The sequence below is a fragment of the Cervus canadensis genome, chromosome 15 (genome assembly GCF_019320065.1).
Source record: "Cervus canadensis isolate Bull #8, Minnesota chromosome 15, ASM1932006v1, whole genome shotgun sequence".
NCBI lineage: Eukaryota > Metazoa > Chordata > Mammalia > Artiodactyla > Cervidae > Cervus > Cervus canadensis.
The window spans coordinates 69,771,430-69,785,003 of NC_057400.1; the positions used below are offsets into that span (position 1 = coordinate 69,771,430).

At 41.4% G+C, this 13,574-nt stretch overlaps 1 pseudogene; it reads right to left on the reverse strand.

The window, feature by feature from the left end:
• Positions 1 to 1,214: 1,214 nt before the first annotated feature.
• LOC122453923 lies at positions 1,215 to 2,505 on the reverse strand (annotated as a pseudogene).
• Between the last annotated feature and the right edge of the window lie 11,069 nt (positions 2,506 to 13,574).

The following is a 13,574-nucleotide window of genomic DNA, read 5'->3' on the forward strand; positions in this document are numbered from 1 at the left end:
TTAATTTTTTTTCCAAAGGAGGTAATTAATTCATGAACTAATCTCCCCACAGATAGATAAATAAAGAAGACTGAGAACTAACCACTGGATCTAGCAACATGGTAGTCACTGGCATCCTTAACAAAATAGGATGAAGGGGGAGAAAAATCTGCCGGGAATAATCTGGCAGCTCCTCAAAGTTAGGGTATGGTCCAGTATACACTCCTAGGTATATACCCAAGAGACATGAAAACATTATGTCCACACAAAAACATATACCCAAACATTCAGAAAAACACAACAATATAACATCCTAGTAGCCAAAGTATACACAACCCAAATGTCCATAAATGAATGGATAAACAAAGTATGGTATATTCATACAATGGAATATTAGCAATTTAAAAAATTAAGTATGAATACATATGACAGCACAGACGAACCTTGAAAACATTAAACTAACTCAAAGAAATCAGTCACAAAGGAAAATATACTGAATGGTTCATTCCATGCATATGACTGCCTAAACTACGCAAATTTAGAGAGACAGAAAGTGTACTGGTGGGTTGCCAAGGGATGGGGAAAGAAGGGTCTAGGGAGTGACTGCTAATGAGTATGAAGTTTTCTAGGTGATAATGAAAATTATCTAAAATTAGGTCATGTTGGTCACACAACTCTGTGAATAACAACTGTACACTTCAAAAGGGTGAAACTTACAATATGCAAATTACCTTAATAAAGCTGTTACCAAAAAAAGTGGGGGGGAGGGCAGGAGAATCTAGTTGATACTCAGTTTGCATTTGTTTTATTCCCTCTCAGTCTTTTCTGACTTTCTATTTTCTATTTTGTTGCCAATGTCCAGGTTTTATTCGACCTTACTTCCAGGAATTTATCATTTCTTAAAAATAACCTTTTCCTCCTTCCCCTTAATCCCTATCTCTACACCACTCTCCAACTCTCCAAATCAAAGATAACCAGAGATAAAAATGTCTGGCTCTATTAAGAAAAGCTACACTTTACAATTTTAAAAAGTATTAAATGTGGCCATGTTCAGATTTACTTTTCCTACAGTCTTAGTCATATATTTACATATTTCAAAAAAGGGAAGCATTTGCCTAGAGATAACATACACTTTAAGCAAACAATACATTATACAGCCTGAATTCTAAAACCCATTTTGTATCATAAGAAACTACTTTGTAAAAGTTACAAAACAAACATCCCTCATTCTTGAGAAATGTTTGAATTTTTTAATAATGCTGCTATAATACATTTTCTTTCATAAAATTTAAGAAAAACTTACAACAATGGTGAGTAGAAGGTATTGTCATTTTACGGGTAAAGAGACATATAAAGATACAAGCTCATTGGTAAAGTTAAGCTTTGAGCTGATTTCCTATCTTGGATTATATAATTTTAAAAGTACACAATAATCAACTATTGCTGGAATAACATCTGAGCAATTTAGCTAAACATACAAACAATAACAAATATTCAAACTTCGGGAATTCTAGTTGAAGTAATAGAAAAATAGAAAATTTTTCCTTCCAAAAAAAGGTATCTATAGACAAGAATTCAGATATCCCATGAGTTATTCATAAAAGTCAAATGTGAGTTAACGTTTTCTGTATTTCTTACATAAAATTTTATAATCAGCTGATGAAAAGACAATTTTCACATTCAAAAACACTTTCAGAATGCACCTATAACTAACTTAATGCAAAAGTATATGAAAAAACACAGCTATTTCATTGATGCCTTTAAGAACAGCCATTTTACTATTTTTGATGCATCTTCTTACGCATTTCTTCAAGAGCTGCTTCTTTCTCTCTCAGCACTTGCTTAAGTCTTCTTATCTTTTCATCTCTAATGGTTTCTTCTAACTCTGGTGGTGTCATCAGGAAAATATCTTCAGTATAATTTTAATTAAAGGAATGGCTTTGCTCAAAAGCTGTACTTGAGCTCAATGTGCCTTTTTCTCGGTTTCCGTGAGTACAATGCTCTACCTCAGTTCTCTTTTCTTCTCTGCTTTTGTTGCAGCTTGTGAGGATGTTATGGTTTGACACATCTGAAGTTGGTAAAATACTGTTAATGAGCTGGGAACTGGTGACATTAGCTCCTCCATTTATAGTTGTGTTATTAACACTATTGGTTCTTCTCTTCTTTGGACGATCCATCTTCTTAGTGGTTTTTGCTTTTCTTTTCTTATCAATACCCTGCTGTTTTCTCCCTTCCTCCTTCACTATAAACTCTGCCTCTTTGTAAGTTTCATTCTTCACCAAAGGGCTAAAGGAATCAAAACCTTCTCCAGAGCCCAACTGCTGAGGAATCCGAGTAAGGCACACTCTCAAATCTTTAGTGATACCACATATCTTTTTAAGTTCAGCATCACTCTTCAGATATGACGCCTTATTGCTTCTTCGTTGAGAACTGTTCTTGTCATTTCTTTCTTGAGTAACTTTTTCTAGTGTTGATGCCATCTCATTCTGGATCTGGAAATAGGAAAAGAAAACACACAAACAATACAATGCGAGGCGTTGCCTGACTTTTCCTCTGTAGGTTTCAAGAAGACCCTTTGTAGGTTATTGGACATTTTATAGGGTTGGGAGGGGCCAGTACATCCAGGAAAGGGGGCAGTGTCGGGGCCGAGGTCCTCCAAGGGACGAGAACGAGAGCGAGAGCGAGAGCGAGAACGAGAATGTTGGGCTGGAGTTGTCCCGCAGCAATTCAGAGGGGTTTGAAGCTGAAAGGAGAAGGATGGCAGGCTCTCGAAAGGGTGTATCCTCACGCTTCGGAGGGAGGCGGCGCAGCCACCCTAAGGTATATTTATTCATAGGTATTTTATTTTTTTGTTGTGACAGTAAATGGTATTGCTTCCCTGATTTCTCTTTATGATATTTCATTATTAATATATACACATGCAAGAGATTTCTGTGCATTAACTTTGTATCCTGCAACTTTACCAAATTCTTTGAGTAGCTCCAGTACTTTTCTTGTGTTATCTTTAGTATTTTCTATGTGTTAGCAACATGTCATCCATAAACAATGAAGGTTTTACTCCCTTTAAAAATTGTATTCTATTTATTTCTTTTTCTTCTCTGATTTCCATGAGTAGGATTCCAAAACTATGTTGAATAAGAGTGGCAAGAATGGACATAATTGCCTTGTTCCTGATTTTAAGGGAAATGCCTTTAATTTTTCACCACTGAGAATGATGGTTGCTGTGTGTTTGTTGTATAAGGCCTTTATTATGCTGGTTAGATTACCCTGATGCCCGTGTTCTGGAGAGCTTTTTTCATAAATGGGTGTTGAATTTTATCAAAAGTTTTTTCTACATGTATTGAGACAATCATATGGTTTTTATTCTTCAAGTTGTTAGTATATTGTATCACATTGCTTGATTTGTATGTATTGAAAAATCTTTACATTCCTGATATAAATTCTACTTGATTATGATGTATGATCCATTTAATGTGTTTTTGGATTTTGTTTGCTAGTATTTTGTTGAGGATTTTTGTGTCTATGTCCATCAGCGGTATTGATCTGTAATTTTCTTCTTTTGTGATCTCTTTGGTTTTGATATCCAGTGATCGTTACCTAGTAGAATGAATTTTGTAGTGTTCCTTCCTCTCCAAGTTTTGGGAAGAACAGGGGCTTAGAAGAAGAAGAAGCATTAGATCTTTCCTAATTGTTTGATAGAATTCATCTGTGAAGCCCTCTGGTCCTTGACTTTAGATTGTTGGAAGATTTTTAATTATAATATCAATTGCATTACTTGTGATTTATTTGTTCATATTTTCTGATTCTTCCTAATTCAATCTAGGAAAGTTGTACGTTTTCAAGAATTTGTCCATTTCTTCCAGGTTGTCCATTTTATTAATATATAGTTGCTTTTAGTAGCCTTTAAGCAAGATGGTAGGTGAAAAGAAGAGAAGCAAAAGACAAAATGAAAGGTATACCCTTTTGAATGCAGAGTTCCAAAGAATAGTAAGGAGAGATAAGAATGCTTTCGTCAGTGATCAATGCAAAGAAATAGAGGAAAACAATAGAATGGGAAAGACTAGAGATCGCTTCAAAAAAATTAGAGATACCTAGGGAGCTTTTCATGCAAAGATGAGCACAATAAAGAACAGAAATGGTATGGACCTAACAGAAGCAGAAGATATTAACAAGAGCTGGCAAGAATACACAGAAGAACTATACAAAAAAGATCTTCAGGACCCAGATAATACGATGGTGTGATCACTCACCTAGAGCCAGACATCCTAGAATTCAATGTCAAGTGGACCTTAGAAAACATCACTATGAACAAAGCTAGTGGAGGTGATGGAATTCCAGTTGAGCTATTTCAAATCCTAAAAGATGATGCTGTGAAAGTGCTGCACTCAATATGCCAGAAAATATGGAAATCTCAGCAGTGGACACAGGACTGGAAAAGGTCCATTTTCATTCCAATCCCAAAGAAAGGCAATGCCAAAGAATGCTCAAACTACTGCACAGTTGCACTCATCTCACATGGTAGCAAAGAAATGCTCACAATTCTCCAAGCCAGGCTTCAACAGTACGTGAACTATGAACTTCCAGATGTTCAAGCTGGATTTAGAAAAGGCAGAGGAACCAGAGATCAAATTGCCAACATCGGTTGGATCATCAAAAAAGCAACAGAGTTCCAGAAAAACATCTACTTCTGCTTTATTGACTACTCCAACGCCCTGACTGTTTGGATCACAACAAAGTGTGGAAAATTCTTAAAGAGATGGAAATACCAGACCACCTAACCTGCCTCCTGGAAAATCTGTATGCAGGTCAAAAACCAACAGTTAGAACTGGACATGGAACAACAGACTGGTTCCAAATCGGGAAAGGAGTATGTCAAGGCTGTATATTGTCACCCTGCTTATTTAACTTATATGCAGAGTACATCATGAAAAATTCTGGACTGGAAGAAGCACAAGCTGGAATCAAGATTGCCAGGAGAAATATCAATAACCTCAGATATGTAGATGACATCACCCTTGTGGTAGAAAGTGAAGAAGAACTAAAGAGCCTCTTGATGAAAGTGAAAGAGGAGAGTGAAAAGGTTGGCTTAAAACTCAACATTCAGAAAACTAAGATCATGGCATCCGGTCCCATCACTTCATGGCAAATAGATGCAGAAACATTGGAAACAGTGGCAGACTATTTCTTTGGGCTCCAAAATCACTGCAGATGGTGATTGCAGCCATCAAATTAAAAGACGATTGCTCCTTCGAAGAAAAGTTATGACCAAACTAGACAGCATTTAAAAAGCAGAGACATCACTTTGCCACAAACATCCGTCTAGTCAAGACTATGGTTTTTCTGGTAATCATGTATGGATGTGAGAGTTGGACTATAAAGAAAGCTGAGAGCTGAAGAATTTATGCTTTTGAACTGTGGTGTTGGAAAAGACTCTTGAGAGTTCCTTGGACAGCAAGAAGATTCAACCAGCCCATCCTAAAGGAAATCAGTCCTATTCATTCAGGACTGATGCTGAAGCTGAAACTCCAATACTTTGGCCACCTGATGGGAAGAACTGACTCATTTGAAAAGGCCCTGATGCTGGGGAAGATTGAAGGCAGGAGGAGAAGGGGACGACAGAGGACGAAATGGCTGGATGGCATCACTGACTCGATGGACATGAGTTTGAGGTAAACTCCGGGAGTTGGCGATGGACAGGGAGGACTGGCGTGCTGCAGTCTATGGGGTCGCAAAGAGTCAGGAGTGACTGGGCAACTGAACTGACTAACTGAGTAGCCTTTAATGATCCTTTGTATTTCTGTGTTGTCAGTTTTAATTTGTCCTTTTTCATTTTTATTTTTACTAATTTGAGTCCTCTTCCTTTTTTTCCCGAGGATTCTGTCTAAAGGTTTATATTTTTATCTTCTCAAACAACTGACTTTTATGAATTTTTGCTATTGCTTTCTTCATTCCTATTTCATTTATTTCTGTTCTGATCTGTATGATTTCTTTTCTTCTACTGACATTGGGTTTTTTTATTCTTCTTTCTCTAGTTGCTTCATATGTAACATTAGATTGCTTATTTGTGACTTTTCTTGTTTCCTGAGGTGAGATTGAATTGCTATAAATTTCCAGCTTAAAAGTGCTTAAAAGTGTTCTGGCTGCACCCCACAGGTTTTGGTTCTTCATGTTTTCATTATCAATTATTTCTATGTATTTTTTAATTTCCTCTTTAATTTCATCAGAGTTCTCTTGGTCATTTAGCAGCACACTATTTAGCCTCCTTGTGTCTATTTTTACAGCTTTCTCTTGTAATTAATAACCTCATAGCATTGTGGTTGGAAAAGATGCTTTGGACAGTTTTAATTTTCTTAAAATTTCTGAGGCTTTTACCCTGCCCTGCATGTGTTCTCTTGTTTCAACTAATAAATTAGTCACAACCTGAAAGTAGGCAGTGTTTTATTTGGTGGGAATGTTTAGACTCGAAGCCTGGGAGATAATATTTCACATAGCCCTGAAAAAGTGCTCCAAGGAGGCAGGAGAGGGAATCAGGCTATATACAAGTTAGCAGTATTGTGGCAGGCAGTCTGAACATCAAAGATTATTTTAAGTAAGGAAAACAAGATATTAAGGAATTTAGCATTCTTTTGTGTATGGGAAGATGCAAGAATATGGAATTGTTGGTCTTTCCTATCATATGTATCTAAACTATCTGGGGCCAGCATCTAGTATGTTTACAGAAATATTTTTCTCCTTCTTAAATTCCCTTAGAACCTTCCTGCTCATAACAGAGGGACATAATCACTAATGATTTTATCATCCTTAACTTTCTCTTGTAGGGAAGTTTCTGCTTATCTGCATGACTCAGAAATTCATATTGGATGGTCAAAATTATGGATAGCTATTGTTACCACCAAAATCTTGGCTTTCTCTGCCCAATGGAGCTGAATAAGAAACTACGGAGACAGTGTTTGGAGGAACTAGAAAGATGGCTTTAATCCTCAAGCTGGCAGAGAAGAGAACACAGTAGGCTGCTGTCTTAAGAACTGTGCCTCTCTCCATAGGGGATCTAGGGGATCATATAGTTGGGGCTTGCAGTCAGGGTTGGAGATAAAGAACAAAGGTGTGGGGATTCTATATTCTTTCTTTTTGCATTGTTTCCAAACAGTCATTAGGCCAGCTTCAGGTAGCCTGGGTGTGGCAGTCAGTCCTGGTAATTGGGCCTTTGTCCTTTGTGGATGGCACTGTGACTTTCTTTCTGCAATGCAAAAAGAGAAGAAAAAACAAACAAACAAACTATAAGGGATGGTTTCCAAGAGTACAATAAAGTTAAGCATCAAGATATGGTTAGCTTAAAGGAAAAAGAGGGAAAAACAAACTACAAGGGGTCGTTTACAAAGATAGAGAGTACCATAAAGTTAAGCATCATTATGTGGCTAGCATAAAATTAAAAGATACAGACTGTGGCCCATTCAGAGTTAGAGGGTGATAGATGCGGGATGTAGTTTACATAACAGGTTAGTCTTCTGGAAAGAAGAAACTTAGTTATCAATGCAGACTGTAGATCAGGAACAGGTAAAATAGAGAAGGACTCAAAGGGCAAAAGAGAAGAAGGAAGCTTTTCTTAATTCACTGCAACACTATGATATTCTTGTTTATTGATATGGCAGGAGATATTCCATTTCATGTCTGCATGTCATAGAAATGGGCTGAGGGTTAGGGCTCTCTCCGCTCTGAGCCCAGCAGAAAGCCCCTCCCAGACGCTGGCTGTCAGTATTCTCTTTCACAGGTCCCTGTCTTTTCGTGCAAATTCCCAGGAAGAGGGAAACCCATTATATGACAATCCTTCAGTAAAAATCTGGCTGGGAGATCAACCTTTCCAATAGCCAGCAATAGGCAACAGCTGGAGGGAAACAGAAAGGGACTAATTTCCATGATGAGTGAACTGCTATGTGTTAAAGAATTTGTCTTACTGTTAGACCAACTCAAAATGCCCTGGCCGCCATGGGGATGACCTAGCACTACCTGTTCCTGGCTAGTGAACCCAGAGCCTTAAAATGCTCTGTCCCTTCCATTTTCTGCATTCATTACGGGTCAGAACAGCCTGGCCTGTTAGCCTTGTGGGGGCCACTCACCACCACACATGTGCTGACACAGGGCAGATGTGCAGCACAGGTTAGTCATCTACATATCACTGTGGAAAAAAGTCTTCACATTTGTGTCATTTCAAAGGCCTTGGGATTCTGGGACTCTCCGTGTTCTGGGACTGGCCAGAAGGCACCCTCCAGGAAGCTGGAGCTAAACTGAAACTGTGGAAGGCTCAGTGCAGACAGGTCAAACTGAAACAGATGGACACCTTGACCCTGCCCCCAGGGAGAGGTAAGGTAAGAGGGGCTGCAGGCCACCTCGCTGTGGAGCGTCCAGTGTGCGCACAATCTCACAGGAAGCAACCTTAAGCTGCCAAACTGGTTTGATGAGAAACGGACCCAGCGAGGTTGTGTCTTGCCAAGTGTCACATTTTGAGCAGACTTAGGATTTTTCCCTAGACATGCAGAGTCCCCATTGCTGTGTCCCCCTGAGTTGCCAGAGGTCTCGGAGTTACTCACTGTGGTAAAAGGGTGTGAGGGCAACAGGCAGTGGATGAGGCATTGAGATACTCCCAGCAGAGCTCCACCTCCAACTATTCCCACAGACAACAGGACAGCCGATTTGGAGGAGATTATCTGAACAGGAGCCTTTAGTTTATGATGCCCCCCAGTCTCTGAGCGTGTCACCTGGCCAGGCTGCAGAACTGAAGCAGTGGAGGGACTCCACACATAAGCTCTCATTGTCACACGCCTGGCTGCATGCGTGTGTGTCATGGAGACACCAGCGAGCTAACTTTGCAACCACTGGGTGCCAAGCACTCTCATACACATCACTTCATCTTCAGGAACCCTTCTGAGGATAAATAAACTGAAGTACACATGAGGTCAAAGCATTTTCTGATTCCAGCCAGCAAATAAGTGGCAGAGTACCAGGTGTGTCTCCCTTCAGATAATGTGTTGTTTCCATCCTCATTCCTGCTTTCTTAAGCAGGTAGTGATACTGGACCCTTCATTATCTGCACCATCCCGTCAGCATCTTCATCAGTTAACAGCATCATCATTATCACCATGTCATTATCACTCTTACTGTCGTAATCACACTCATCCTTACGTAAGCAACCTCATCATTATCCTCACCATCACCATAGTCATCTACCATCATCACTGTCACCACCATCTTCCTTCTCTTCTTCACCATCTTCACCACCACCCTGACCACCATCACGCCATCAGCATGCTGCTTCCATTAAATAAAACTCTCCACTGGTTTCTTATTGTTCTTAACACAAAGACTAACATCTTTAACCTAAAACCTGAGACCAAGTACAGCCCATCCTCGTCCCTCCCTCCCTCTTTCAGTCTCTGAACTCCAGCTCACTTGCCTCCTGTTGACTCCTTAAACGGCACAAGAACCTTTCCACCTGGGAACATTATTGTCCACTTGCAGGTCAGCCAAGGTCAGTTTGAAAGACCCTTCAAGCAAATATCTCTTGATACCTAGAATGAAACACAGCTGTCTGTTTTATACTCATATATTGCTCTTTATTTCTTTCATATGATCCACCACAATTTGTCTCAGTTTCCTTGCATGACTCATGTCTAACTTTGCTATCAGAATCAGCTCCATGGAAGTAAGAATTCAGTCTGTCCCGCTCTCCAGCATATTCTTAGGGCCAGTCATGCATAGGGCTCATGTAAATGCAAAGCAGGGGGTTAAATAGCTTGTTCTTAAGGCCGGTGAACTCAGACAAAGGAAGAAAAGCATGAGAAAGCAAGTTTCCACTTGATAGTGGAAGATAAAAGGCAAGGCAACTAGGGGGTCTGGGACAGTACAGATGCAGGAACATTGAGGGGCCACAGCTAAAAATAGTGAAAATAGTAGGTACAAGGAAACCTGTGTACCCAAGAGTATGAACACCATGATTTTAGGTACTAGGTCTGAACATACAAGCTTGCTAAGGCAATGACAAACAGTTTAATACTGCCACCTCATGGCAAGGCTCAGAGCAACATATTTTTGGAGGGAAGAGAAGGGGAAAACCCAACTGGGCATGAAAATGCGAACAGGGAAGAGAGAAAGATCAAGAGGCAGAGTAAGGGACTCGGGGTTCATCTCCCATCAAAAATACATCAAAACTGCCCCTACATGTAGAGTGGCTCTTGCTGAAATCGATCTAGGGACTAAAAGAGCAGCTCCTCTACAACCAAAGAGAAGACAGATCCATATGGAGTCTGGTAGGAAGGGAGGCAAAGGGACACACTGGGGGACACAGAAGATGAAGGGATATCAGGGGATTGGGATTCCTCCTTGGGGGGTGAGGTGTTCAAGTCGCTTCAGCCCTGGGGTCCAACACTTTGAAAACCACTGGGCTAACCTGAGGGCTGTTAGAAACTAAGATTCTGTTGGTCCTTTAATGGACCGGAACCTGGTGGTCTGGAGTCGACGATAAGAAAGTAAGAGAGAGAAAGAGGCTGACATCCCCTGGTTTACACGGAAAGCCAAAAAAGCCCTGTTCTTAGAGCTTACACTGCTGCATGTAGGCACCAGGCGCCCTCTCGAGTGGGTGAAGGCACAGTGCAGCTTCTCGAGAGGGGCTTAGAAGCCAGGGCAAGAAAGTGAGCTCAGTGGGCCTCCGCGCTCCAAGGAATTAGCCAGAAATAGAGAGATAGAGAGAGAGAAAGAAAGAAAGAAAGATACAGTGACCCAAGCTCTGATGGAGCGAAGGTGTTTTAATCAACATGGTGTGGGCATATATACTGTCTTACAAGGTAGTTATTCTCAGCAAAGATAAAGATTAAAATTCCAGATATGGGGGGGGAGCTAAGATGGCAGAGGAATAGGACGGGGAGACCACTTTCTCCCCTACAAATTCATCAAAAGAACATTTGAACACTGAGCAAACTCCACAAAACAACTTCTGATCTCTAGCAGAGGACATCAGGCATGCAGAAAAGCAGCCCATCATCTTCGAAAGGAGGTAGGACAAAATATAAAAGATAAAAAGAGAGACAAAAGAGCTAAGGATGGAGACCTGTCCCGGGAAGGGAATTGTAATGGAGGACGTTTCCAAACACCAGGAAACCCTCTCACTGGCGGGTCTGGGGGAAGTTTTCGAATCTCGGAGGGCAACCTAACTGGGAAGAAAAATTAATAAAACCCACAGATTACATGCCTAAAAGCAACTCCCAGCAGAAAAGTACCCCAGACGCCCGCATCTGCCACCAGCAAGTGGGGGCGGAAGAGAGAGGAGCGGGCAGCATTGCTTAGGGTAAGGACCGGGCCTGAATGCCCTGAGGGCAATCGGAGAGAGCTAACGTGAGATATCAACTTAAACTGTGGGATAGCAAGAGAGAGAGAGAAAATTAACCAGCACAAACACACTGCCGGCCACTTGCAGAACAAAGGAAGGACTAAGCAATTCCAGAGAAGAGCTAGCCAGCTGCAGACCGGCCCATCCCCTGCCAGAGGCAGGAGGCAGGGGGGAGGGGAAAGGGGCAAACTCGGCCCCAGAGACGGCATCCCCTACCAAAAGGCAAACAGGCTTCCAGTTTCTAACCAAAGACTTCCTGAGATTCTGGATGGTTGACATCCACCAGTAGGGTCGCAGCTAGAGACCAGCTCCCCAGAACAGACACAAGGCGCACCCAACCAGCGCGCGCGGAAACTGAGGCTGGGACCGCGGAGGGGAGAAGGCGCACTGCATCTGGGGAGAGTGTGCCCGCCAAGCTGCTGGCGGCCTGAGCTGCTTAGGCGGGGAAGGCACAAAACTCAGGCCCAACCGAGTCTGCGCTTTTGTGGAGTACCCGAAAACTGGAACCGCACGCAACTCAGGGCCCACTCCCTGTACAGCAGCCGGGACCCTGAGCAGTGTAGACGGGGAGAGCACACACCCGTGAGCGGGGGCAAACCCAGTGTGGCTGGAACACTGTGAGTGCTCCCCACACAGGCAGTGACATTTGTCTGCAGCGCCCCTCCCTCCCCACAGCACGACTGAACAAGCGAACCTAAACAAGAGACCACCTCCGCCCACTGTGTCAGGGCGGAAATTAGACACTGAAGAGACCTGCAAACAGAAGCCAAATAAACAAAGGGAACCGCTTCAGAAGTGACCAGTGCAACAGATTAAAATCCCTGTAGTTAACACCGACTACACCGGAAGGGGCCTATATATCGAGAAGTGTAAGCTGGAAGAAGGAGCTATCTGAAACTGAACCAAACCCACACTGACCGCAACAGCTCCAGAGAAATTCCTAGATATATTTTTACTATTTTTTTTAATTAAAAACAATTTTTTTCTTTCTTTTTTTAAATTTTTTCTCTTTTATTTTCTTTTAAAATTCCCTATTACTCCTCTATTACTCCTTAATTTTCATTTTCATTTCACTATAACCTTGCAAAAAAAAAAACCTATTTTTAAAGTGAACTTCATATATACTTCTTAAATATTTTGTGGTTTTCTTTTAATATTGTATTTTTAAGAGTCTAACCTCTACTCTAGATTTTTAATCTTTGTTTTTCAGTATTTGATATCAATTTTGGACATTTAAGAATCCAATATTCAGTACGCATTTTTACTCAGGAATGTGACAATTACTCTCTCCCCCTTTTGACTCACCATTTTCTTCCCCAGACCACCTCTATTTCCTCCCTCCCCCTTCTCTTCTCAATCCAATTCTGTGAATCTCTGTAGGTGTTCTGGGCTACGGAGAACACTTAAGGAACAGAGTGCTGCATAGATCTGTCTCTCTCCTCTTGAGACCCCCTTTTTCTCCTCCTGCTCATCTCTATCTCCTTCCTCCCTCTCCTCTTCTTCATGATATTCTGCGAACCTCTCTGGGGGCCCCTCACTGTGGAGAATCTTTTCACCATTAACCTAGAAGTTTTATTATCAGTGCTGTATAGTTGGAGAAGCCTTGAGGCTACTGGAAGAATAAGACTGAAATCCAGAGGCAGGAGACTTAAGCCCAAAACCTGAGAACACCAGAGAACTTCTGACTACAGGGAACATTAAGTAATAACAGATCATCCAAAAGCCTCCATACCTACACTGAAACCAACCACCACCCAAGAGCCAATAAGTTCCAGAGCAAGACATACCACCCAAATTCTCCAGCAATGCAGGAACATAGCCCTGAGTGTCAACATACAGGCTGCCCAAAGTCACACCAAACACACAGACCCATCTCAAAACTCACTACTGGACACTCCATTGCACTCCAGAGAGAAGAAATCCAGTTCCATGCACCAGAACACCGACACAAGCTTCCTTAACCAGGAAACCTTGACAAGCCAATTGTCCAACCCCACCCACTGGTAGAAACCTCCATAATAAAAACGAACCACAGATCACCAAAATACAGAAAGGCCACTCCAAACACAGCAATCTAAACAAGATGAAAAGGCAGAGAAATACCCAGCAGGTAAAGGAACATGAAAAAATGCCCACCAAGCCAAATAAAAGAGGAGGAGACAGAAAATCTACCTGGAAAAGAATTTAGAATAATGATAATAAAAATGATCCAAAATCT